The 26,623-nt window shown below is 45.5% G+C and overlaps 2 pseudogenes; both read left to right on the forward strand.

The window, feature by feature from the left end:
- On the forward strand, window positions 1–26,623 carry LOC103254149 (annotated as a pseudogene).
- LOC110595043 lies at window positions 21,442–25,717 on the forward strand (annotated as a pseudogene).

Genomic DNA, 26,623 nt, shown 5'->3' on the forward strand with positions numbered 1-26,623 from the left:
GTGGAAGCTATCTCTGATAAATGAGAAGATGACAGCAAAAACCATGGCAGAGGGCTGTTGGACTCCAACTCCTGCATGTTGATTGGCTGCATGACTTTCCTGATGCTGGCTACATCAGTCAGGCCAATACTTCTCTCTGAAGAGTGTGTGTGAAGGTATGCTAGAGGGGTCTCTGTTTCATTCTTGATATTAGAATTTATGTCTTTTACTACTATTTTTTGTGTGTAGAGATAGCCTCTCACTCTGTCACCCAGGCTGGAATGCAGCGGCACCATCATGGTTCACCGCAGCCTCAACCTCCTGGGCTCAACCAGTCCTCCTGCCTCAGCCTTCTGAGTAGGTGGGGCTGCAGGAATGCGCCACCATGCCTGGCTAGATTTTTCATTTGTATTTTGTAGAAACAAGGCCTCAGTATTTTGCCTAGGCTGGTCTCAAACTCCTGGCCTCAAGTAATCCTTCCACTTCAGCCTCAGAAAGCACTGGTATTACCGGAATGAGCCACCATGCCTGGCTCAGGGTTTGTGTCTTTTAAATAATTTGTATAGATTACATTTGAGATAGCTACATTCATGCATCATTGAAAGGGTCAGATCTGGGCAAGCTGCAGTTGTTGGGAGGGTTTGGGACTAGAATACCATCTCTAGGTGTGCTGGCTTCACATAGAGGCTCTCAGATGTTGGGTGGACTTTGGGCCTGGGGTAGGGGAAGTCACTGTTTAAACTTGTGCTTTCATTTTTTATGTGCATTAATTGATTGCAGGTACTAATTTCTGGATAGTTGTTCCTTCCATACAATTACTGAGTTACTAATCTAAGTCAATGGTACTACAAGTATACAGAAGTACTGTTGTTTCTAAAGTATTTCTGATGTTTTAAAATAGGGCTTGAGTATAACCTTATACCTTTCTAAGAGTACATACTCATTTTTAATTGCATTCTTTACTTGGCCCAAGGTTTTGTTTTTATGCCTAAATAAAGTATTTCTCAGTGCCCTTGATTGAGTTTTAATTCAGCAGCTATTTACTGTGCACCTGCTGCCTCTGGTAGTGTGTGTGGGACTAGACACAGCTCTTCCTACTGAGGAGAAGCAACCCTGAGCATGCATTACACAGAGTAGGAGCCAGAAAGCCGGGCTAGTAGGAAGATGAATGGAAGTCGGGTTTCCTGTCGCCTTAACCACAGTCGCTTGCCATCTGGGAGCCTGGATGACTGGACTGACCACCAGAAAGCTGGTGTTTTACTCTTCTTGACCTTGACTGCTAACCTGGGGTCTCCAGGATGAAGTGGATAGGTGGCTACCTGGGATCTTAAAGTCTCTGTTATGTCAGAGAAGCCCTCAGACCTGAGGAAAGGTGCCTGTGATGGTCTTAGCACCTCGACCTGCCAGCAGGAAGCCCCTCTCTGGGCCTTTCCAGGAGGCATCTCAAGAGGGAGAAGATCAGGAATGTTTGCTGCTGCCAGTATTGATGCGGGCAGAGAAGAGAAGGTTTATGCCCAATCTTCTTGAGGCTGAGAGTCATGCTCAGAAATGTCAAAATTGCTGTTAATACAGTCAAACTCTACTGACCATAGCAAAGGAACGTTTTTTTGAGTCAGAGTCTCACTCTGTCACTCAGTCTGGATTGCAGTGGCTAGATCACGGCTCACTGCAGCCTCCACCTCTACTCTGAGGGACCAAGGTGGGAAGATTGCTTGAGCACGGTTCGAGACCAGCCTAGACAATGTAGTGAGACCTCATCTCCACAAAAAAAATCCAAAAATTAGCTGGGCGTGATGGCACCTCTATTCCCAGCTATTGAGGAGACTCAGGTGGAAGCACCTGAGCCCAGGAGCTCGAGGCTGCAATGAGTTGTGATCCTGCCACTGCTCCAGCCTGGGTGACGGAGGGAAACCCCAACTTAAAAAGATACCATAAGAAAGACTTCCCTGAAGGATTCTTCAGGCAAGTTGGAGTATTCTCAACTCCAGTCTTAGAGTTCCAGCATTACTTTATATATACCATTGGAGCTCCTAGTATCTGATTTGTTCACTTTCTCCATTGCTTTTCCACCTTCTTGTTTACAGGATTTGTTTTCAGTGACTGCAGTTTGCAAGAGGCATCATCAAAAGCTGAAGATGTTTGGCTCTATGTTATGAACTACTTCAATGAAAGATTTTTCAGTTAATTTTGGATAAAGTGCAAACAAAACTTAGAGGGTTTCACTTAAAAAACATAAAAGGACTCAGAAGAAGATTTACTGAATGACTCCTCATGTCCAAGTGTCTGTACAAGCCATGTGGTATAGGCAGCAAAGGGAATTCAGGGCTGCCAGACCTGAGGGTGTGTGTGTTGTGGCCGTGAGCTTTGTCACAGAGGTTCTGTAGTTTGCACCTGTGTGCTTACGGAGTGCTACTGCTGCCACTAACCCTCGTGCTGGCTGGCCATGTCAGCATGCAGGAGCAGGGGCTGTGTGGGCCCCACCTTGCTCCTGTGCATTCTGCTCCAAGGCTGCTGCACATGGAGGGAGCGCATTTGTAGTGCAGTGCTGTGTTCCAGCCAAACCATACCATCACTGTAAAAGCAAATATTTTTGTCTCCTGTGTTGGATTTTTAAACTGGATTTACAGTAGCATTTCTGATCATGCCAGATATTTCTATTTTAGTAGAATGCTCTTCTGAAATCTTTGATTGCATGATTCTGATGGAAATATACTTGTTTCAACTTGTTTAACTTTTTTACCAGCACATTAACAGCTATTGTTTCACTTTCCATGTATGTCCAAGAAAATTTGGAATAAAAAGTTCGTGAAATTATGTGAAACAATTATGTAATAAATGAAGACATGGTTTACAAAATGCCAGATAAATGTACTTCTACAGCCGCATGTCATGTTGTGATTTTAGGACACAGGATTCTCAAAACAGCACCTGGCCTCGAAGGCAAGGCACTGCCAACTTGTCCTTTCTGTGTTGAGATGGTCAGTGGCTTCACCCTGGCTCCTGTGTTGAATGTAGATATAGATGGTTTTTATGTGGGCGTTGAATGTAGATGTCAGCAGATACTTGGACTCAGTTTTGTGTTCACCATCTTACTAGAGAAATAGATGCAGGATTTAACTTGCCCTTGTGTTTCTTTGAGCCTTTTTTTAAAATTCATTTTTGTGAGTTGGAGTCTCTCTCTGTTGCCTAGGCTGGAGTGCAGTGGCATGCTACTGGCCACTAGTAGTCTCGACCTGCTGGGCTCAGGCGATCCTTCTGCTTCAACCTTTCAAGTAGCAGGAACTACAGATACATGCCGCCATGCCTGGCTAGTTTATGTGATTTATTGTAGAGATGAGGTCTCACCAAGTTACCAAGGCTGATCTTGAACCCCCAAGCTCAGGCAGTCCTCTTGCCTCAGCCTCCCAAAGTGCTGGGATGACAGACTGAGCCACTGCGCTTAGCCTTTTTGAGCCTATTATTGCCAGTGTGTTTACTGCAAAATAACAAAAGGTCATAACTGGCTGTGGCTTTCCATCCTGTATCCCAGCAGGCTTGTGCAGGCCAGATCTCTGTTCTGTTGGCACAGCTCGGTCACTTCTCATCAGCGAGCCCGCAGTTTCTCACCAGCCCCACCCACAGGATGCCCTGTGGCATCTCTGGCAGCATGGCATGGGCCACAGCGCACAGCTCTCTAGCATGCCAAGGGGTTGGCTGGGGCATTGAGTGCCCCACCCCTGAGCTGGGGTACCTGAGTGCATGGAGGTGATACAAACACTGTCCTGTGAAGGGGGACGAGCACTACCATCTGCCTCAGGTGTGCCATGGGCACTGCCTCCACATGGACACCTGCCCCTTCAGATCTAGAGGTGTGAGTTTGAGGTCTCCAGTTCAGCTCATTCCACTGCGGTGGCTGATACTCCTTGTGGGGGCTTTAAATGGAGAAAAATGTTTCTTGGGTGGCATAAAGGGCTTTCACAGACATTCACATGCATCTCAGATGCAGTGAAAGTAATGGAAGCATGTTGCAATGGGCAGCTGGTCATGCTTGCTGACGTAGCTGTGGCTTTCCCCTGGCCGTTTCAGGCTTCAGGCCCTGCAAGGGGGACTGGGTGGAGGCCGAGTACTGGATCCAGCCCGGCACATGGAAGAGCAAGGCCACCTCAGTGAAGCCACAGGTACAAGCGTGTGGACAAGGTAGCATGCTCACAAGGGGCTCTCCCTGTGTTTCCACCAGACCTGCCACTGGAGAGAGGTCTCAGCCCTGGATTCACTCAGCTGGGTTGGAAACCTGGAAAAATGAAGCTGAGTCTTGGCCTGAGAGGAGCCTGTTCTCGAGAAGGCTCTAGACTGAGCCAGGGTGCTCATGTAATTAAGTTCTAAGGCATGAGGTGGACATGAACGTGTTGAAAAGTTATAAGTGTTAGAGACTCCTTGGAGTGAGCTGGGCAGGCTGTGGGATTTGAGCTTCCTGATAAGAGCTGTTGTGTGGGGATTGGAGGCGGGGGGAGGAGGAGGGTGAGTTTGCCCAAGGGTTGGGGAATGTGAGCATGGCTGCGACAGGTCCCAGTAGGCTGTGCCTTCCATTATTTCAGTCTGGCACAGGTCCCAGGGCACACAGGTGTTAGGCTACGGGCACAGGCTCTCCTCAGGCCAGGGACAGTCATGGGGTCTGGGCAGGTGTGCAGGGCATGCTGTCCATGACATGTGGCTGCCCTGCTCTCAGGTCTGCATCTCCAGCATCTGTGGGAGAAATGGGGTCCTGGCTGATAGCATCTTTTTCATCTTGGACTCTCTGAAAGTGCCAGCTGGGTACACATCCTGGAGAGACAACATTATCAGCACAGTGGTGGTGGAGAGCAGCCAGGCGTGCTACATCTGGAGAGCCCTGTGTATGACCCCTGTGAAAAGATGGTAATATGAAAGCACTCTGCTTTCTGGGGAGGTGAAAGGCTTGAGGCCAGTGTGTTTAAGGAGAGCTCTTTTAATAAGTCAGAACAGGAGGCATCCAGATCCAGAGTTGGCTGGTTGGGGGTGGGGTGGGGCAGAAGGCGCCTTCTGGGGGATTTTAGCCACCTTTGCAATTGGTTGAAGGCAGAGGTCAAGGGCCCCTCTTCATTCTTAATCTTATACTGATGGCTGTCATTTTTGGTAGATTGTAATATCTTGTTTTCACATGTTGGCATTTTGAAATGCCTCACATTGGATATGGTGGGGGGGCAGTGGGGATTGTCCCTACAGGTTCTGCCTGTAGGCACCTTGTCCATGTCCGGACACTTGTTTGGCCATTCGGAGCCCTTTCCCCTTCCCCATGGGCCCTGCTTGCCATTGGGAGAGCTCCGTTGGGCCCACCTTATGGGCAGAGAAGTGAGACTCCCTTCTGAGACACCTGCCCTCCTCCCCTCGGCAGAGGCGCTGATGCACAGGAGCCGACCTGGATGTCAACTGGCCTGCCATCTGCTGTTCCTGGGGTGCCAGGAAATAAGACAGGACAGGGATGCTGTGACCTACGCCTCTTCCCTGTGTCTGGATTGGGTCCCTAGGCTTCCTGTCTGTTCTGTGACCTCATCTCCATGCAGAAGCCATGGAGTCCCCTACTTGCCTGGGCTCTGGTGGCCGGGCCTTCCTGAGGAATTCCCAGGTGTTAAAAACATTCACATCATAAACAGGCTTCCCTTACTGAAAAAGCCCTGTTCCCTGCAGCGTTGCTGTTCTTTTCATTCCCATCAGGCCTTCTGACTGGGAGTGGAAGCTGCGGGTGGAGGGAGGACAGGGGGCAGCTACTGTTCTCCGCATAGTTCCAGCAGGCAGCACGCTGTGCACAGACCATCAACCCAGAGCTGCAATACAGCCAGCCTCCACTCACCCCACCCCCAGGGTCTCCCTCCCATGAATTAAGCAGACCCCTCTGGTGGGTGGAGCTTAGAGCCAGGCTCCTGCCTGGTCCTTCTCCCATCTCCCCTGGGCTGGCAAATGCTTTGTACTGTGGTGCCCACATACCTGGGCACTTGTGGAGGAGGGTGGGGTGCTGGAGGGCCACAGCAACTGGATCTTTGCTGTTGGGAATTGGGGGGACAGATTGGTGGAGGTATGTTCTGAAGCAGTTTTCTCAGAGGAGCTGCAAGCCAGGGAGGTGGCCTCTGGAAGAGCCCAAGCTGCTGTCCTGGAGGCATCAGGAAAAAGGGGGAAGTAGCCGGGCCAATTCTGAGGGAGGCCTCATTTTCTAAAGAGAAAAAGTTCTCTTTTGGTTGTTTCGAACACTTCAAAGCAACAACACTCTTTCCAAGTGCAAGTTTCGCTTCATGGAACCTGATGTGTGAGGCCACGGCTGGCTGGCTGACTCCCTCCCTTCTTCCCTCTGTCCCTGCTTCACTCCCTCCCTCCCTCTCAGGCAGCCCAGGGCTGGAGAGAGAAACTCAGGGGAGCAGCCAGGACTGTTCTCAGAGTCACGGCTTCTACAGGTCCCTGTGCTGCCTGCTTTCCTTTAGTTCACGGGGTTGTCACTGCCCTTCATTCTGAAGATGTTTCTCCCTCCTAGAAGCTCTGGGTCTGGTGGAGGCTCTGCCCGTGGGGGCGGCTCCCTGTCCTCTGGGGCTAGGGTGGGTCAAAGGGCAGTGGTGCTGAAGGGACGCTTTTCTTTGGTGCTTTTTTCAGAGGCTCTGCCCCCGTTGTTGAGGCTGAGGAGGAGTCTTGTGGAGCCTTTTTATTGAAAAGCAAAGATGATGTTGAAGTTACAAAGATGACACATTTCGGGACACTGAAGGAAGGAAGAAGTAAAATGGTAGTGATCTGGATAGAGTAAGTCTGCCACTTGAAAGTTTTAAATAAAGTTGCATCCATGGCTTTTAAGCTGTGATCTAAGAATTTCTGTAGAACCAACTTTTCTTTGCCCATTTATTTTTCCCATGAGGGCTGGAGAGAGAAGCCCTGGAATCTTTTTAAACATTTTTACCCCAAAATGTCCTTTGAACTTACATTCATAAAGGTGTTTGCAGTAGCCATTTTCTAGACTGAATTCTTTGTTTTATGGTGGCTGAATACTTTGGCTTCAGAGATCTTGTCTGTGTTCATGGTTAATTTTCTTTTTCTAGGAATAAAGGAAACATTCCTCAAAACCTGGCCATCTATAAACTGGCTGGCTGGGATAAATTGAAACAATTCAGATTCCAGATGTTGGATAAAGATCAAACACACCCGGTGGTATCTTTTGGTTCTGTTCCTGAGAAGAAGAACTTATAAGATGAAAATATTCTTTAAATAGGTACAGGAAAAACAAAGCCTATCAGACATTAGAGAGCAGTTTGGGGAACACCGAAGGAGCCTCTCCAGGTACCATGTGAGGTCACAGGCTAGGGGACTTAGGGTCTGTGATGCTGGGCCAGGGGCAGCAGGTACACAACACGCAGCCCCCACAACGCTTTGTGATCTGAATTCTGCTATGAACCCTTCTCCTTTCGATGTACCAAGAAGTGCCTCAGATAGCGGCTATTTCCTGAATGTTTGTAAATTAGGAGGAGATGGCCAAGGGCTGTTCAGGGAACACACGGTGTGTCAGTGTGTCCCTGTGCAGTAGGACAGTCTGTGGTTCCATCCCTCTCCTACTTGTGACTGTTTTCTCTGTTTCTCCTCTTGTAAGCCACTTTGCCCAGTGCTTTTGTGTGCATCTGTCTATTGCATGTGTGCGTGTATGTGGGATATGTGTGTGTGTGTGTGTGTGTGTGTGTGTGTGTGTGTGTGTGTGTGTATGAGAGAGAGAGAGAGAGAGAGAGAGAGAGAGAGAGAGAGTCAGAGTCTTAATTCCCGTTAAACATGCCAACACTGTTAGGAATAATTTGCCTTTTGGTCTCACTTTGGATTTGCATTTTATTTCCCAGAAGACTGTCCTTGTAAAAAAGAAGAGGGAGACAAAGAAAATACTCTATCAAGGAGGCAAATGGCAGAGCCTGAACCTGGGGGCCACATCCCTCCAGGGGGACAAATCTTTATGAGGTTGTATTTGATGCAAATTACGTAGCTGCAGATCAGGGGAGAGCTAGCTCTGGGGACATTTGCATTTTTTTTTTAAGTTTCATCTATGATGCTTTTAGGTTTGCATGTTATAAAAGGTACTTATGAGTGTTTTGACGTGACAATGTCATTTTTAAAAAACCTTTGTCTAGGAACTGGCTACATGTGTTATACCACTTGCAGGCCTGGACATTTGTGAAGGTGTTCACCAGATGACCTGACCCCAGCCTCACAAGGAAAGTAAGATGTAGGTGGGATGCACTCAGGTGCATACTGCCTCCTCTTCCTGCTTTCCTCATAGTGCCTGTAGCCAACCCCTGAGACTTCCATTGGTTTTTGTGCCCTCACCTAGGTACCTGGCCCAGACACTGGATGGTATGCTGAGGGGCAGGGATGGCCTTCCCCTCTGGACACCAGCACACCACACCCAGGCTCTCTTCTGCTCTCCTCCCCCTGGCATGGTTGGCTGCATCCAGCTGGCAACCCAGGCCCTGTCCGTCCCCCCACCCCCCATCCACCCAAGCTGCTGGAGAGAGTGTGGTTACCTTCCATCTGGGCGTTTAGACTCCAGGTCTCCTTGCCTCTCATCCATCATCTAAATGTGCTGCTTCTGAATTTTTTAAAAAATGTGAATGTGATTAAATCACAGCCCATCAACATCAAACCATGGGTGATCATAGAACTGTAGCCTTCAGTCAGTGTGTGAGATGCCATCAGCTTAAATGACGTTTTAAACATTATGACAACATAGAAATAGATGGAAAAGCCACAGGTGAAGGGCAAGAGTACTGTGTCACATGTTACCTCAGAGCCTCAGCAAGGAATTGAGCAAAAAGCAAGTAAAAAATAGTACATATTTCTTGTCATGTTATACAATTCTAGTTTTAAATTGGCAATATTTAAATTGTTTCTCCTATCCTTAAGTTTGAGAATTCCAGAAAAGACTTTTTTAAAAAATCATTATTTTTTATTTTAAAATTGTAGAGTACAGTTAAGGGTTAGGTATACAAATATGCATCGTTCAGGCACCCTTGTTGATAAGGGGTGTCTCCCCATCCCTAGACAGATATTGACTACCGTTAATCCCACCTCCTTTCCCCTCCCTCCCCTCCATAGTTTCCCACCACTGTCAATCGTTTTCTTATAGTATTATGATAGATGTTCAAGGTCCACTTGAGCGAGAACATGTGATACTCAGATCTTTGTTTCTGTGAGAGGTCACTCAGTATTATAGACTCTAGTTCCATCCAGGTTGCTGCGAAATTCATGATTTTGTTCTTTTTTATGACTGCATAGTATTCCTTCATGTATAGGTACCACATTTTTTTAATCCTGTCCTCTTTTGACGGACAGCATGGTTGGTTCCAGGTTTTGCTATTGGGAACAATGCTGCGTTAAACATATGTGTGCAGGTATCTTTTTTATAGAGTGATTTGTGTTCTTCAGGGTATATTCCCAGTAGGGAGATTGCGGAGTCATATGGGAGGTCAATATTTAGAGCTTTTAGGAATCGCCACACTGTTTTCCACAGAGGTTGCACTAGTTTACATTCCCACCAGCAGTGTAGAAGTGTTCTCTTTTCACCACCCCCTCTCTAGCAACTGTTATTTTTTGAGTTATTGATAATTGCCTTTCTGTCTAGAGTTAGGTGGTATCTTAGTGGTGCTGGGAAAACTGGCTGACTACATGCAGAAGATTCAAACAAGACCCCTATCTATCCCCACACACAAAAATTAACTCTAAATGGATCAGAGACCTAAATGTAAAACCTCAAACCATAAGAACTTTAGAAAATGCAGGACACACCCTTATGGAAATTGGAACTGTCATCCAATTCCTGAACAAAACCCGAAATGCATGGGACATAAGAGATAAGATAGATAAGTGGGACCTCATTAAACTGACAAGCTTCTGTAAAGCCAAAGAAACCATCAAGAGAGCAGGGAGACAGCCTACAGACTGGGAAAAAGTATTTGCCAACTGCAGGTCTGACAAAGGCCTAACATCTTGGATCCACAAGGAACTCAAACGTGCTGAAAAGAAAACAAACAACCCCATTACAAAGTGGGCAAAAGATATAAACAGACACTTCTCAAAGGAAGACATCCGAGTGGCCAAAAGGTACATGGAGAAATTTTCAACCTCACTAATCATCAAGCAGAAAAGACTTTGGTAGGTGCTGACTTTTATCTTGAGAAAACATTACATAGCTTATTTTAGAAAGCCTCCTTTTTTCCCTGTAAAAATAATTATTAAAAAAACTAAGGATAGCTACTGTTTGTTAACTGGGTCACTTTGCTTATATGTACAAAAGGAAATTTTGTTGGACATGCCTATGTGACTTACAACTAAAACTCAATTTCATTTGTTTTTTCAAGAAATGCTGACTGCTGCAAGGAGCTCCTCTTACTCTGTCTTTCTGATTTCCTAATTGGGCAATTCCTTGAAGTAAATGTCAGTAGCAAGGAGTCTCTTATACCTATCTGTGAACCATTTTATTGGAAAAGCCTAAAACTTCCCAAGTGTTGGCACCCACAAAAACAACAGTTGTGACCACACAGAAAAGGTATGCCTGGGAGGTGAGTGTGCGGCTCTAGATCTGGCAGTATCACTGTGCGGGAGGAACAGGTATGTGCTGACAGGCAGCATTGCCAGCTGGCCCAGGAACATCAAAGGGAGGGAAGCTTAAGGTGGGCCTTATTTCAGGAGTGAATGTAGGGGCAAGCGTCCTCTCCAAAGAGCTCTCAAGGCTGGTTCCACCTCTCGCTGCTTGACCCATCCTTCCTGGCTTGGCTCAAGGTGACTCTCAGAGCAGCAGGGTCAGGCTGCCCTCGGCTGCGGCCACCTCTCATGTCTCCAGGAGGCCTGTATGGACAGCACAGTATCCCACGTAGTTGACCTTGTTGCAAAGTTGCTGGAAGCCTATCTGAAGATACAGTACCGTGTAAGAAAGAAATTAAGAAAAGCAGCATGCAGTTTGTTAGTGACTTGTAGCTGGAAGACTTGGGGACCAGCCAGACTAACTGGGTGTAGTCTCAGGAAAGTGCTTCAGGCCCACATGTTCTCGCCTGCATTTAAAAACTAAAAAGCACCAGGCACAGTGACTGAGCCTATCATCCCAGCACTTTGGAAGGCCAAGGTGGGAGAATTGCTTGAGCCCAGGAGCTTGGAGACCAGCCTTGGCAACGTAGTAAGACCTTGTCTCTATTAAAAAAAAAATTAAAGATTAGCCCAGCCTGTAATTTCAGCACTTTGGAAGGCCAAGGCAAGAAGATTGCCTGATCCCAGGGGTTTGAGACCAGCCTAGGCAACTTGGTGAGACCTTGTCTTTACAATACATCACCAAAAAAACTAGTTGGGAATGGTAGCATATGCCTTTTGTTCCAGCTACTTAGAAGACTGAGGTGGAAGGATGGCCTTAGTCCAGCAGGTTGAGGCTGTAGTGGCTGAGAGTGTGCCACTGCTCTCCAGCCTGGAGAATGGAGTGAGATTCTGACTAAAAAAAAAAACACAAAAAAACTGAAAAGCATATTTTTTTTTGAAAGTTTGATGCCAAAAAATCTGACCATTCTGACTAAATACCCGTATGCAGGACTTTATCCCACATAAGGCTACTGTTCATCCATGAGCTGCAGTAACGGGTGGCTTTGAACTCAGGTGGTACCTCAGAACCCCCTTAGGGTGAGATGTATCACTTTTCAAGTACTGGGAAATTCTGAATTTCAATTCACATGTTGCCCCAGAGACAGTTTAAGATAAGAGATTACGGATTAAACTTTAGACTATAGGAAAAATCCATTAACAGGGAAGAGTACTGTGTGACTGTTTGCCTTCAGAGTTTGAACATTGTTTGAATCACAGTCCTGCCACTAAGAAGCTGTGGGACCTTGGGCAGGTTGTTTAACCTCTCTGAGCCTTATTCTCATTTGTAAAATGATAGTCCCTACCTTCATGTGTTTTGAAGATTAAGTGAGGTAAGGCATATAAAATGCTCAGTTTGCTGATGCAGGGAAATCCATAAGTAGTCATGATCCCTGGTCACAAGAGGCACACCCACAGGATGGAACCCAGAAAGGAGGCAAGTAGTGACCATGGCATGCAAGGCAGCACAGAGTGCCAGGTTATTGAGTTTCCATTATAGGAGCCAGTGAGAACCAACCCCTGGTTCTCATCTAGCACCGAGCAACTCTAGTGATAACTGGGCTTAAAGAGTGGAAGAGGCAGATCACCACCCACAGTATCTTAGTCTCCCCTGCCAGGTGTTTCTCTTTGAATATTAATATGTTGTCACTGTGTGGGAGAATCTCTAAAAACAAGGACATTTTAGTCAAGTTGGTGTCCCAAAGTATCTGTCTAGGTTGACTTGAGTGTACCTGGAACACCAGATATCTGCCCCTGCGGGTGTTGGTGAGTGCCTGTGCCCAGGGCTCTCCAGTTGTGGCTGACCCTCTAGGAACCCAGCATCATGCAGTTCCAGCCCTTCTTAGCTGTGTTCACTTAGCAGGTGGGTCCTAGGCCCTCTGTGCCACCACCTTCCCCACTGTGTTCCACCGTCCTACCTGGTCGGCTAACCCACTCAGCATGTCTGTTCAGGCCATCTACCAAAGTGTGCAGTAGCCATCCTGGTTCTGCTTTATCCTGTTCGTATTAGTCATCAGTCATTTGTTGTCACTTGCTGAGTGCCCAGTGCTTTCCAAATATACTTCTTAATGTGTCCACTGAAGTGACCCTTCCCACAGACTGAGGGGGAGAAGGAACCCCACTTCCTGTGGAGGGCTGAGCTGACAGTGGGCGAAGTCAGGGGATTGGGCGCACACTGCTCCCTCTCCACTCAGGTGCACGCTGAAGTGGAGAGGTGGAAGGGAGGAAGAGCCTCATGCCTTTCTTCATGGACTCAAGGGGTAGCAACCTCACCCTGACCTCACTTCCCTTTTCTCCCTGGCCCCTCTTCTCCTGCCTTCCCCTTTTCTGTCATTTCTGCTGCTGTGTTGGACTTACTTCCAGCAGCAGGGATGCCCATCACCTTGCTGTTGGCAGGATTTTGGTGACTCCTTGTACAACCCTTTCTAGGGAAAGGCAGAAGCTCTCAGGTGAAACTGCATTTCCCCAGAGAAATTACATGCTCAGAAACAAAACAAAAACAAATCAAAAGGTGGGACCCTTGGAAGAAAGAGCAAACTTCTCCAAAAGTGTTCTTTTCAGGGATAGTATGGATAGAGTTTCTAATGTTCATGTCCTTATTTAAAAGTAAGAGTAAGTAGGGCAACCCCTTCGGGTCCCCTCCCACTGTGGGAGTTTTTCTGTTCTCTCACTAAATCCTGCTTTCTCATTTTTTAAAAAAGAGTAAGTCGAAGGTTAAAAGAAGCTGTTTCCAAACTCACTGATTCCAGGAGATTCTGGGAGTTCCAGCCCTGTTCTGCAACCTGGGCTGCTCAGTTGGCAGATAGGAGAGCCCTGCCAGGGCCATCTGAAGATCCCAAAGCTGAAACAAAAGCTTGCAAGCTAGTGACTTGGGCTAACTGTTCATATGCCATTTATTTTCAGGAAGTGAATGCCTGGTGATTAATAATTGATTTTTAACTAGTGAATGTAATTTTTTAAGGAACTCAAGATGACAACTTCCAAGTTTTCTTCCACAGTATCCAATACCAGATAGACTTAGAAAATGTGTAGAACAAAAAATAGGCATCCTGAATTTCCAGTCTCTCCTTACAGAGGTAGGAAAAGTGCCTGATGTCATGTGGGATGCTGACCTCTTTACCGCCTTTGAGTTGTTGTATTCTGACAAGAGCAAGATGAGCCCTTCTCAGATTCAGACCTCATCTTGGCTTACTTTTACCGCAGGCAGCTGGGATGGTGAGGCACCGTACCCCTCAAGGGATGAATCCCAGTGCACTCTCCCTGCCGAGTCTGCTGCATGCCAGGAGGCAGGCATCTGTGGCTTTACTGAGTCATGTGTTGAGGTTTTTGAGGGTTGAGGCAGAAAAGGGGCTGGGGATGCCTCTGCCTCTATCCCAACCTATCTCTGCCAGACCAGGAGGCCTAGTTATGAGCAAGAAGCGTTCCAACCTCTTGACAGCAGAGAGCAGAGAACTGGCAGGGCAGGGTCCAAGGAAGAGGGTCCATGGACCCACCTACACAGAAGATGATCACGTTCTCAGCAGAGTGGCTGGAGAAGAGAAGTCTAGGAAGGAAGACAACCCTATTAGACAGGGCAGTCAGAGGGGAGAACATTGCCCTCTCTCCAGAGGGCATTTTCTGTAGGGATTTGAGGTGTTCTGAGAGTCTCTGGCTAAGCTAGAGTTCTGGTGTCAGAACAACTAGCTGCCCTGCCCTGTGGGAAAGTGAAGGGAGCTGGGCTCATAATGCCTGATTATCTAACCCATGGCCAGAGATCCTCTCGTGGGAACTTGCTTACACTAGTAGATGCCCTTGTATGATCCACCCAGCTTATCTGTGCCTGACCCTTGCTATGGTGCCGGGAGCCCAACCATGTGTCCCACACCCCTACTAGGTGTCCTGGGACAGTCTTAGGCTCCTCAGGTGGAAGGTGCAAATTCACCACACCTCTACAAGAGGAAACAAGTTCAAAGACTTGTTACTTACAGATCCCAGGTGAGGAGGACCACAAGTTAGAAGGGCAGTCCTCTGTCCTCCATCACCTGGTCACTTTAAGTTTGCAGGCAAATGCTTGAATGGTCTACTTAAAGGACACTGCAGGAAAAGTGGGGATCCCAGTTTGCTGGGCTGTGGAAATGCCTCAGTTCTCGTCTCTGGTCACCATCTTGGTATTTTGATGACCATAGCTTCATGGTAAGTTTTGAAATCAGAAAGTGTGAGTCTTCCAGCATCCTTTTTTTTGAGGGGGGAGTGTTTTTTTTTTTGCTTTTTGGGATTTTTTTTATATGAATTTTAGGTTAGGCTTTTTTCCTTCTGCAAAAGATGTCATTGGAATTTTGATGAAAATTGCATTGAATCTGCAGATGGCTTTGGGTGGTATGAACATTTTAACAATATTAAGTCTTCCAGTCCATGAACATGGAATATGCTTCCATTTAGTTGTGTCTTCTTTACTATTTTTCCGCAGTGTTTTGTAGTTTTCTCTGTACAGGTCTTTCAAATCTTTGGTTAAATTGATTCTTAAGTATTATATTCTCTTTTTTTTGAGTTGGAGTCTCAGTCTGTCGCCCAGGCTGGAGTGCAGTGGCACACTCAGGACCACCCTGTGTCAACCTGCTGGACTCTGGTGATTCTTCCGCCTCAGCCTTCCAAGTAGCTGGAACTACAGGTGTGTGCTGCCATGCCAGCAGATTTTTAAAATTCATTGTAGAGACAAGGTCTCGCCAAGTTACCAGGCTGGTCTTAAACCCAGCGCGCTCAGACAGTCCACTTGCCTCAGCCTCCCAAAGTGCTGGGATTACAGGCTGAGCCACTGAGCCCAGCCTGTTGTATTCTTTTTGATGCTATTGTGTACAGAATTGTTTTATGCTTCCTTTTCAGATTATTCATTGTTAGTGTTTAGATAATTTTTGTAGTTTGACTTTTTGTATACTACTACATTGCTGAATTTATGTATTCTGACATTTTTTGTGGAGTCTTTGGGGTTTTCTACAAATAAAATTGTGCCATATGCAAACAGATAATTTTTTTTCCTTTCCAATTTGGATACATTTTATTTATTTTTCTTGCCTAATTGCTCTGCTTGTAACTTTCAGTTACATGTTGAATAGCAGTGGTGAAAACAGACATCCTTGCCTTGTTCCTGATCTTAGAGTGAAACTTTCCGCCTTTTCCAATTGAGTATGATGCTTGTTGTGGTTTTTCATATATGGCTTTTATTACATTGACTTGATTTTCTTCCAAGTTTGGCCAGTGTTTTTATTATGAAATGGTGTTGGATTTTGTTAAATAGCTTCTTCTGCATCAATTGTGATGATCATGTGGGGGGGTGTTCTCCCCCTTCTGTTAATGGTGATGCATTATACTCACTGATTTCTTTTCTTTTCTTTTGGGGGGGAGGAGAAATGGGTGTTTAATCTGATATCATGGAATCAGACAGCAAGTAGGTTTATTCACCCAAAAATATTCACCCCAAAACTTGCTGCACTCATTGATTTTAAGTGTTGAACCATCCTTGCATTCCAGGAATAAATCCCAGTTGATCGTGGGATATAATCCTTTTAATATGCTGCTGAACTCTGTTTGCTAGTATTTTATTGAGGAGTCTTTGTAAATTCTCATAAGGGATACTGGTCTGTGGTTTTCATTTCCTGTGGTGTCTTTGGCTTTGTATCAGGGTAGTACTGGTCTCATTAAATAAATCAGAGAGTATTTGTGTTCCCTTCCCTTTAATTTTTTTTGGAAGTTTGAGAAGTATTGCTATTAATTATCCTTTAAATCCTTGGTGTAATTTGCTCATGAAACCATCAGGTCCAAGACCTTTCTTTTTCAGGAGATTTCTAGTTACTGGTGCAATCTTTTTAGTAGTTATACATTTACTCATATTTCTCATTTACTCGTGGTTTGGTCTTGGTAGGTCTTGTGTTTCTAGATATTTATCCATTTCATCTACTTATTGGTATATAATTTTTCTTTCTCTCTTGTAATTCATTTTATTTCTGAAGAGTCTGTAGTAATGTTCCAACTTTTGTGTCTAATTTTAGCAATTTGAATCTTCTCTCTTTTTTTCTCAGTCAATCTAACTAAAGGTTTGTCAATTTTATTGATTTTTTTCAGAGAGCCAGCTTTTGGTTTTACTGATTTTCTCTGATTTTTTCAATTCTTTCTTCTATTTCAGCATCTTTCTTTGTCTTTGCTCCAGTTTTCATTTCCTTCTTTCTACTAACTTTGAGATTAGTTTATTCTTCTCCTTCTGGCTCCTAATAGTGGCTCCCGGCCATACACACCCTCGGAGCACTGCTCTCGCTTTGGTGTGTTATAGGTTTGTTTTCATTCATCTCCTAGTATTTCCTACTTTCTTTTGTAATTTCTTCTTTTTTTAAAAAAAAAAAAAGCATGATTTATTGAGAGGACAGAAAAACTCCCACAGTGGGAGGGAACCTAAAGGGGTTGCCTGTGATTTCTTCTTTTGCTTTAATTCTTATCTTTGTTCATTTACTCACGTGTATATTTTTCTAGCAGTTTTTTAAGGTTTTCTCCTTATCACTAATAGTAAGTAATTTAACTTGCGGTGGCAGTTTTTTCCATCATATGTTTGTACTTGGGGCTCATTGGGGTTCTTGGATATGTGGGATTCTAGTTTTCCATTTCGGAGACATTCAGCCTCATGTGTTCAAGTGCACTCCTGACCCACCTTCAGGGTCCGGTTCAGGTTTTCCCCAGCTCAGCAATGTGTGGCACTTCTTTTCCAGGCTTTTTTCTTGTCTGTTGAATGTGGGGTCATTTGTCTTGCCATGTCCTCACTGATGGTTTATTTACCTGGTATTGTCCATCCAGTATGTTTTTATATCATGTTGAGTTATTATCACTCTAACTTCCATTTTGGTCTTTTGTGTGTCTTCTGTCTCTACTTAATATGCCCAGTCTTCTCCCTGTTGGGCTGTCCGTTGCATAGTTATAACAACTGTCCCCATGTCTTTCTCTACTAACTCTGTTTCTGTTGTTTCTGATTCTGTTTATATTGATGGCATTTTCTCCTCATTATAGGTTGTAGTTTTCTGCTTCTTCCCACGTCTGGTAATGTATCCTCTCCCCAGTCATGAAGACCCAAAGTGTCTGCTATGGGGCCTTCATGACTGAGGAAAGGGTATTGCTAGTGTCTGGTGGGTGGAGACCCAGGATGCTGTTGACACCCTTTGCTGTGAAGTACGGCCCCTTCCACAGAGTGGCCCAGCCTCACATGTCCATCATGCAGAGGGGTTGAGGCCCAGTCTGATGCATGATTCTCTCATGTGATAACATCTCGCACACTGCTCAAGTGCTGAGTTACTGGCTCAGAATGGATCCTCTGACACTCTTCAGACCACTCTATGTTGCTCTCTCTTCCCCAGCACTCAGCCCCGCAGACCTCCAGCTCCATTTTCTCAACTCACAGGCTGTGTACCTTCCCTGGGTTCCCTGTGTCATGGCCTGGACTCCAGCTAGGGTGGAGCTGGGGTGTCAGGGAGCTTTCAGATTGCTTACCCAGTCTCGGGGTCATGACCCTGCACTGCCTGTTCGAAAAACATTTTTTCCTATTTCTCTCTTTTTAAAAAAGTTTTTTTCGGGTCGAAGTTACTTTCAGGTCCTTGCTACTACTCTTGTCCAGACCTGGAAGTTGTATCCTCTTTCACAGATGTAGAGGCCAAACTCTGCCCTTTACAGAATGAGCTCAGAAGATCTGAAAAAAGAAAAGGGGACAGTGTAGGGAGGGACATCATCCAGCTGGAGCCCTGTAGCCCCTGCTGCAAGCCTGGGAAACATGCCAAAACTCCATAAGTTCTGACTGTGGCCTCCTTGTCAGGGTTGGCCATCAAACCTAAGCACTCCAGAGCTGCTGCTTTCCCAGACATGGCTGTGCTCAGTGTGTGGTTCTTCTCTCACTGACTTGCTGACTTTGGGTTTCTTTTCAGCTTCTGAACATGTTAAATTACAAGAAGTTTTCGACTTTGCTGTGGCTTGAGGAGATTCATGCAGAAGCAGAACTGAGAGAATATAACACGAGTAGTGTCCCCTTAAAGAGGAACGGGAATTTACTCGTTCTGGAGGTCCTGGGCTTGGCTGAGAGCAGACCCTCTCTGTATGCTGGGTGTTTGTTACTTGGTGTGTTTTCCTGGATAGGCTAGTAGACAAACCACACTTGGGGAAAAGAATATGAGGGGTCACCCAGAAAAACCCAGAATTTATTTATTAAAAAAGTGTATTTATTCTTAGATGTTTAAACTTCAGTCACCTTCAAAGTACTCTTTGATCAATATATTTATCAACATGCTTTTTCTACTGCTTGAAACAGTTTTTGATCTCATCAATTTTGATACCTTCTGATGTTTCTGCCATTTTTGGTTTCACCTCTTTCACATCAGCAGAATGCTTCACTTTAAGAACTTTTTCATCAGGGAAATAAAAAAATTGCTGGGGGCAAGATTGGGTGAATAGGAAGGGTGGGGTACATGGGTCATGCCATTTTGGGTCCAAAACTGCTGAACACTCAGCACGGTGTGGGCAGGTGTGCTCATAGAATTACCCAGTCATGAGATTGGCAAATGCTGAAAGAGTCTCAGGGGGAGTATGGGTAGAAATAAAAGGAACCTTCAAAAAAATTCACTGAAGCTGAACACAGCCTCTTAACAACACTAGCTGGTACACTGATGCCAGTGGGTTCCTAGAACACTAACAGGGCAATCCTGTGTTACAAGGAGCCTGCTGTCCAAAAAATAATTCTGGGTTTTTTGGGTTCCTTTGTACTTTTCAGCTGGTAGCACTCCAGTCACATTATCTAATTTTCTTTCCTTTGAGTTGGAATTTCACCTAAAACTTGATCAGCAACCTGATGAAGTTATATGTAAGTTATATGTAAGCATGTTTGTTTGTTACACGTTATTTTTAAGTAGCTGATCTCAGTAATGTTTCATTCCACTTCCTCAGTGTTTTTGATTTTATAGTAAAGCACATGTACTTGTGATTTTGTATTAGCTTTAAACATGGCAGTATATTTTTAAACTAGGTGACAAGCTGATTTTAAAAACTCAAGAGTGCAGTGAACATGTCATTAAATACATCAGCTATGTGGTTGAGGTGAGAGGACTTTCTCTTAATGAGCTAATGTTGGCCTAGCCCATCCAGTGATCAACAAGATAACTTTCCTGCCTGTGGCTCTTGCAAGGAGGTGCTCCCTTGACATTGGCCATGTTTTGGAAAATTTGGAGATACAGTGAATCTTTAAATAATTTTTGATCTATAAAAGGAAGAATACTGCAAGAACTACTATAGTTTTCAACTGTGTAAAGCATATTTTCCTTCTGAGTTACATGTGAGTCATAATTTTTGTATTCAGTTAAATTTGGGAATTCTACTTCTATTTGGTAAGAGCTAGCTGCGTGGATGCCTCAGAGTTTACAGCTCTCATGAGTGTGAGGGAGGTTTGTTAGTTTATCCAGGTGGTTCTGCACAAGGGGTCTGTGGTTCATGGATGGTTTGTCCTGCTTACATCCTAAGTGTAGCACACTGGGTGGTGATGCTGGATTCTGCATGGAAAGGGAAATGCTATCTCTGTGTGTCAGATGAGTAACGCATTGCAGCATAGACGATTAAAAGGGAAATGCCAAAGACTTTATTCTAAAGGGAGGAATAGTTGAAAGAGCTAGAGGAGTCTGATAAAGATTCAAAGAAGACATGACCTTTGCCCCACATGCACTCCATTCTGCACCTTAATTCAGGGTTCATGCTGTGGCCTGATTTATAGAACATGGTTTTTTTCAAGAGGACAAAACCTTGAGGGTTTCAGAGATTTTGGAGTGACTTAGTCCTGCATTTGTGGACTCCGGTGGAAGGCATGGGTTTTGCCCTCAGTTTGCTTCCACGTTGGTGAGGAGGGTAAGCACTGTGTGAGAGACAGTGGCACAGTTTCCTGAGGATGCTAGGACCTCAGCCGCAAGTCACTGCTGCACGTAGGAGACAGTTTTGTCAGTCTTCTTGAGGAGAGGAGGTGTTGACCCCAGAGATAGCTTTAAAAGACAAAAAGAGTTTTGGTAGCCAAAAGGGAAATGGAAAGTTGTTTCAGACAGCGTGAAGGACCTAAATGTCAACATAGAATCTGGTGCCTTCATAGGTGAGGAGTATAGACCTCATCTAGGCCAGGACCATTAGGTACATCAGCTAGTAAGAAGCCTGCACCAGTAGCTGATAGGAGCAAAGAGGTCAGTTTTAGATCAGTGGGACATTCCCAGAATGGCCCTAAGGAAATCAAGCCAGGCTTAGAGAGCAGAGGTTGGGGGTAGTTTGCAGGACAAACCACAGCAACAACGTCTCATGAGGACAGACAGGAGGCAGCACAGCTGGCTGCGTTGGCACCTTGGTGATAGATACTTGTGCTGTGGCTGCTGTCAAAAGGTCCTCTGCCCTTGTGCCTCAGGGAAATGATTCTAACCGGAAATCCAGAGTACTTGATTAGCCATACAAGCATCTTAAGCTTGGGCCACAGCACAAGGACGGTGGATGCTTCCTGCATCCTTCATGGAAGGCTGTCTTCTCCAGGCAGGGAAATTCACAGGGAACTTCCGTCCCCAGAACCGAAGGTGGAGCAGATTCTGGGAGGCTGGAAAATATCTTTTTTTGCATGAGAGTATCCATATAAACCCTTCTCTTTATACTTGGACTTGTAGAGAACTTGATTCTGATTAATACCCTGCCCTGACCCTGTAAGCGCACATCCTCACTTCTCCCAAGGCCACATCCAAAGTCACGTCACTATGTCACCTTCACCTCCTGCATCTTGGGGGATGTCTTTTCCTAGGCATTCCATGGAGCTGGTTGATAGCCATGGGCTGCAACATGGGCTCAGTCACAAAGCCAGCCGCTGCCAGCAAACACAGTTTTGGAGTCAAGGAAAAGGGATATAATGTATGACACGTAAGTAGGAGAGGAGAGAAGGACAAAGCCACACCCAAGATAGATCCAGTGGATGGGAGACCAGAGCTAGAATGTACACTTTGTCTCCCGTCTTCCTGCTGAGGCCCTCCAAGTTCAGCAGCACTTCAGATAGTTGGGGAAGGAGCTGCCCCATTCTTAAGGGATCCCGTTGTGCTGTGTCATATTTCCCACTCGCTCTCTTCCATGGCATGGCAGTGTGGCGGATGTCCTCCCCCACTGCCGAGCAGCAGCTGGGCCTCCTGACATGGAGGGTCCATCAGCCTTGCCAGTACTCTGTAACCCACTTTTACTGTGTACCAGGCAGGCATGAGTAGCCCAGGATAGCCAGGTGACCAGTTGTGCCGAAAGGGGGAGACTTATGTGCCAGAACCTCAAAAGAAGCAGAGCCACAGACCTCAGAAATGAGGGCCTGCCCACCCCCAACCCCAGCTCCTGAACCATGAGGCCTGGCTAGCAGATGGCAGTGCCACATAGTAACTAGCTCAGAGCTGACACCTCCAGGCTCAGGAAGATGGAGGTACCCTTGGAGACCCTGTAGTAGGACATCCCACCGTTCCATGGCACTGGCTGCTTCCAAGTGATGCAGCTCATGGGAAAGGTAGGAAATGTGCAGACCTCAGCCTGTCACTTCCCTTGATTCTCCAGCACTTGACTCCTTGGCTAGAACAGTGGTGTGGGGGACCATGACAGTACTGAAGGCCTCAGGAGAGCCCCACAGGTGGTGTGGAGGGCAGAGAAGAGTATCAGGAGTGAGTGGTTATCCTGAGACCAGTGACTGTCTCCCACTGCCAGGGCACCAGATGGCAGGGATGGCCAGAGCCCTGGGGAGAAAAGGTGCCTGTGGCCGAACCCATGTCCAGCACTGATCCCAGCCCTCAGGTCACATCCACGAAGGTCATCCTGTGTCCTGGGAGCACGTGGTGGAGGAAGCTCTCCCACTTGCCGCCCTCACAGTCAGCTCTTGTTGCCAAATGCTCAGCTGGACACTCTGGCCCCTTGTGTGGTCCAGACTGCCTGGTGCTTACTCATCCGTGGCCTTTCCAGTCTGGTTTCATGAGTCATCTGTCAGTTCCCATAAATGACCACATCAGCATGTGGTGTCCTTGGGTGACCAGTCATCATCTTTTGTGGCTTTGTTTTCACTACTGTTAGTCTCTGGAGAACCCAGGGACCTATGCTGAGCATGCTTTTCCTTTAAGAGGAAGTGGTGCGCAAGGCCACAGACAAAACGAGGCCCACCTTCCCTTCTCCACTCTCATGCCACAGGCTCAGCTGCAGCTCAGACTCACCTCCAGTCACTGCTTTCCAATTCTGTGCTAGCATCAGCCCTGTCCCGGGGGCTCGCACAGTCCACTGAAGTGGCTGGAGCTGCGTTTTCAGCTTGGGGTTCTTCCTATTTTTCTTCTCAGTTTCCTCAGCAATGCCCTGTTTGTCAGGAAAGTACACACAGAGCTCTCTGGATCTAGTTCTGGCTGGAGGACTTCCCAGAATACTTAGATCGTGCACTTCTAGGAGGGAAAGTCCTGTCGTGACCTTATCCAGGCCTTATTCTGGCAGGCACCACTTGACTGCACTTGCAGTTGTTATGCCTATGTCCTGTGGAGTCAGTGGCCTCTCCGCACTCTGCGGCCCAGCAAGTAGAAGCCTAGTCAACATTGGTGGCACAGTGGCTGTGCCGACCAGTTCTTCCTGCTTATATTTTTCAGTGGCATCATGGCTTATTACTTTTCAACTGATTCTTCAGGCAGACACCAAATCTTAGCTCAAAGCTGTACAACTAATTTTTCATGATGTGTAGCTAGGTATAGATATAATATTCCAAGAAATCAAATAGAGTTAGGGAAATTAAATTTTTGTTTAGGTCCCTCCTGGGCTTTGCGGACCGGGCAGCCATTTTGGGAAGAGCTTTGTTGTGGTTGTGGGCTAGCCACCTCTGCTGGGTAGAGAAGCTGGAAGCATCTAGTTCCTGGTGTAGTCCCACCACTGCCCAAGTGATAGATTTATGTGACCTTTTAAATGATTAAGTAATGATGGAAATGGATCTAAAATAAGAGAGACTTCTCTACCAAAGCAGAAGATTCCTCATCTTGCCTTCCATTAGCTCAGTTCCATATTTGGAAGGGGCAGAACAAGCAAGATACAGAAAACCAAAGAGAAGAAAACCTCCTTTTGGAACTGTCTTTTCCTTAGCTGCTCCTTACTACCTATCTTTGTACTTGTTTTAACTTGACTCTGAATTTATAAGTAGTAAAGGCCAAAGAAATAGAATATGCATTTAGGAGTTTTATACCAAGAACTTTTTTTTGTTTTTGAAAGCTGCTATTCTGTGGAGGGAAAAGTATATCAAGTTCCTGTCTGATTTTTTTTTTGAAACAAGATTTCTTATATCCTTAGATTTTGAAGGTTAAGACAAATATAAATACATATCTGCACATTATTTTTAGCAGTTGTGCAAGTAAGAAGAATGAGGTTTGTATTTTAAGGGCTTTGTCGTGTGGAAGTTTTGCCACTGGAGTTGACTGTTTAGGTCTTTAACAGAGCTTTAATATTATATTTTTGTTCTATCACCTTGTTACTTGCCCACACTTGAGCCCACCTGTCTTTCTAGCTATGACCTTGTCATGAATAGTGTTTGCACTTACTGTGCAAATGTCCATGTATTACCTAAGTAAGCAACATCATAATGTCATAATTCAAGGAAGTTGAATGAGGTGAAAATAGACATAGCTTTTTTTCCCTTCCCCTCCCTTTTTAAAATGTAGTGAATACTTTTTATATTCCCTTTTCCCCTTCCCCCTTTGGGAACTGGGTGGTTGAGAATGAGCGTTTGAGGGGGCAGAATGATTCACTCACAGCCTGGTTTCTTCGAGCTTCATCATAAGTCCTGCTGCTGGCCAGTTTACTTAAGTGTCCTTTGACCAAGAAAAACCACATGGCATGTCCAGCTGGCAGACGCAAGAAATTCGGGAAATGACTTCAGAGGTTATGCTCTGGGATCCTGGCCATGTGGTTGGGTGCCTCACCTTGCTGAAAAGAGATACTGGACCTAAACAGCACAGCATGACTTTGTTCCTGGTTGGCTAAATTTCTTGATACCAGTCATCTAAGTCATCCACTGCCACCTTCAACAAACATGGAGAGCACCTATCCCGAGGAGAAGGTGGATTTGGAGTAGGCCAGCATCAACATAATTCCTCTGCTGACTTTTTTTTAACAGTGGACCCCTACGAACTACAGGAGATTCTTGGCACCAGCTCTCTTTGTTCCCTCATGATTCTGTGGACTCTGGTGTCTCTAAGGGAGTGTATGCTGGAATCCCAGGGAACCCCTTCTGGAGTACGTGAAAACCCACCTAGTGCCTAGCAACCCTCCAAGATGCTGGTTATCCAAAAAATTTCCAAAGAGGCTTCTGCTGCTTCCTTTTCTGCTGCAGTCACTTTACAGGATCTCACCATGCAAATAGGAACAAATTGTCATCCATGGTTCCAAGTGTCTGTAAGAACCTGTTTCCTAAGCCTGCACCACCTCCTTCTAAGCATAATGCATAGAAATCTAATGAAATGGAACATGGGTTGGGATCCTTTTCCTGTAGCTGGGATTCTACTTTTACCAGTCCAGTCTCTGTTACCAAACCAGTGGTACTGGTTGCTGGTACAGTTCTGAGTTCTCCCAAAGAGAGTCCCTTGGGCACCACTCCAGTTGAGATGAGCTCCTCTCAACTAACCAAGCTGGCCTGTGAACCACCGGCAGGAAGAGTGAGATGCTGAAGACTCCAAAAGATGACCAGAATGGAGACTTCTCAGGGGAGACTGTGACAAACTGGAGGATTTGGAGGACATCTGAACCAAAGGACAATGGAGAGGAAGGCTGTCACCAGAACAGTCTTGCTGTCCTGGGAGTGGAAGAAGGAGGGTTCCTCTCACACTCTCTGGAAGCAGAGCACAGGCTGTTGAAAGTAGTGGGCTGGCAGGAATATCCTGAAAATGATGATAATTGCCTTCCCTTCCCAGAGTGTGAGCTCAAAGAATTCCACACGAAGTCAGAGCAACTGAGGAAAAATGGCTTCTTGCAGTGGTGCAATTCTAGCCTGCTCTACCATTGGAGAAGTGCTTGAAAATCAGAGTTTGAAGACTCAGACGCGGAAACCAGTAGCAGTGAAACATAGATGATGAAGTAGTCATATAAATGCTCACTGTTAAATCTGACCCAGTAAACTCTGTGTGTTTAGGGAGCACATAAAAGAAATTCTTTTCCTTTTTCTTTCTTATGTTGTTGAATACTTCATGAATAAGGGAAGTAATCATATCCCAAAGAGAGAGCAGTTGGCTTGTTTGGCTTCTGTTCTTGTTCTTCCCTGTTATCTGCTTAATAGAAGGTTGTGTGGTTGGAACGATTGTTAAGATGTATATACACACACACACACACACACACACACAAACACACACACGGTATATTCAGGATGATGTGCAAGTGGGAATGGGTAGTGCAGAGAAGTGCAGACAGATCTGTAGCAACAGCTTCTCCCAGCCCTTGGGGTATTCCCCCTGTGCTCAAGCAGTCATTATCAATGACAGAGTTACTATTGAAGTTGTGATTGTATTAAATCAGTGCTAATAATTTGGACACTTTATTTTATTTTGACTGCTCAGGTAAATTTAGCCCTTAATTAACCAAGCATATGTGGTATTTTTGTTGCTATTTTTTCTTTTTCCTTTTTGGGTACAACTTTAAAATATTTGGATATAGGGACTATTGTGTCATTCTTGCAGCCTGGATATTCAGAGTGGAATGTAAAATACAAATTTTTGTGAGATTTCAAAGATTAAGGTTATTTTGATAAACATCATTTATAGATTTAAAAGCTGTAGCTATCACAAGTCTGTTGATGGGGGAAACTACTGCATAAAATAAATAACTTGGAATAAATATTTTGCATCAGTAAAAAAATAAAAATAAAGAAAGAAATTGTTTCTTTTTTAGATTCATGAAGAAGATGTAACTCTTAAGCTTAATCCACAGTTTGAACATGCATGTAACTTGAACCTGTGGATGTGGAATTTTCATGTAATCG

Source organism: Carlito syrichta, unplaced genomic scaffold, assembly GCF_000164805.1.
Source record: "Carlito syrichta isolate Samal-C Ts95f unplaced genomic scaffold, Tarsius_syrichta-2.0.1 Scaffold69847, whole genome shotgun sequence".
NCBI classification, from domain to species: domain Eukaryota; kingdom Metazoa; phylum Chordata; class Mammalia; order Primates; family Tarsiidae; genus Carlito; species Carlito syrichta.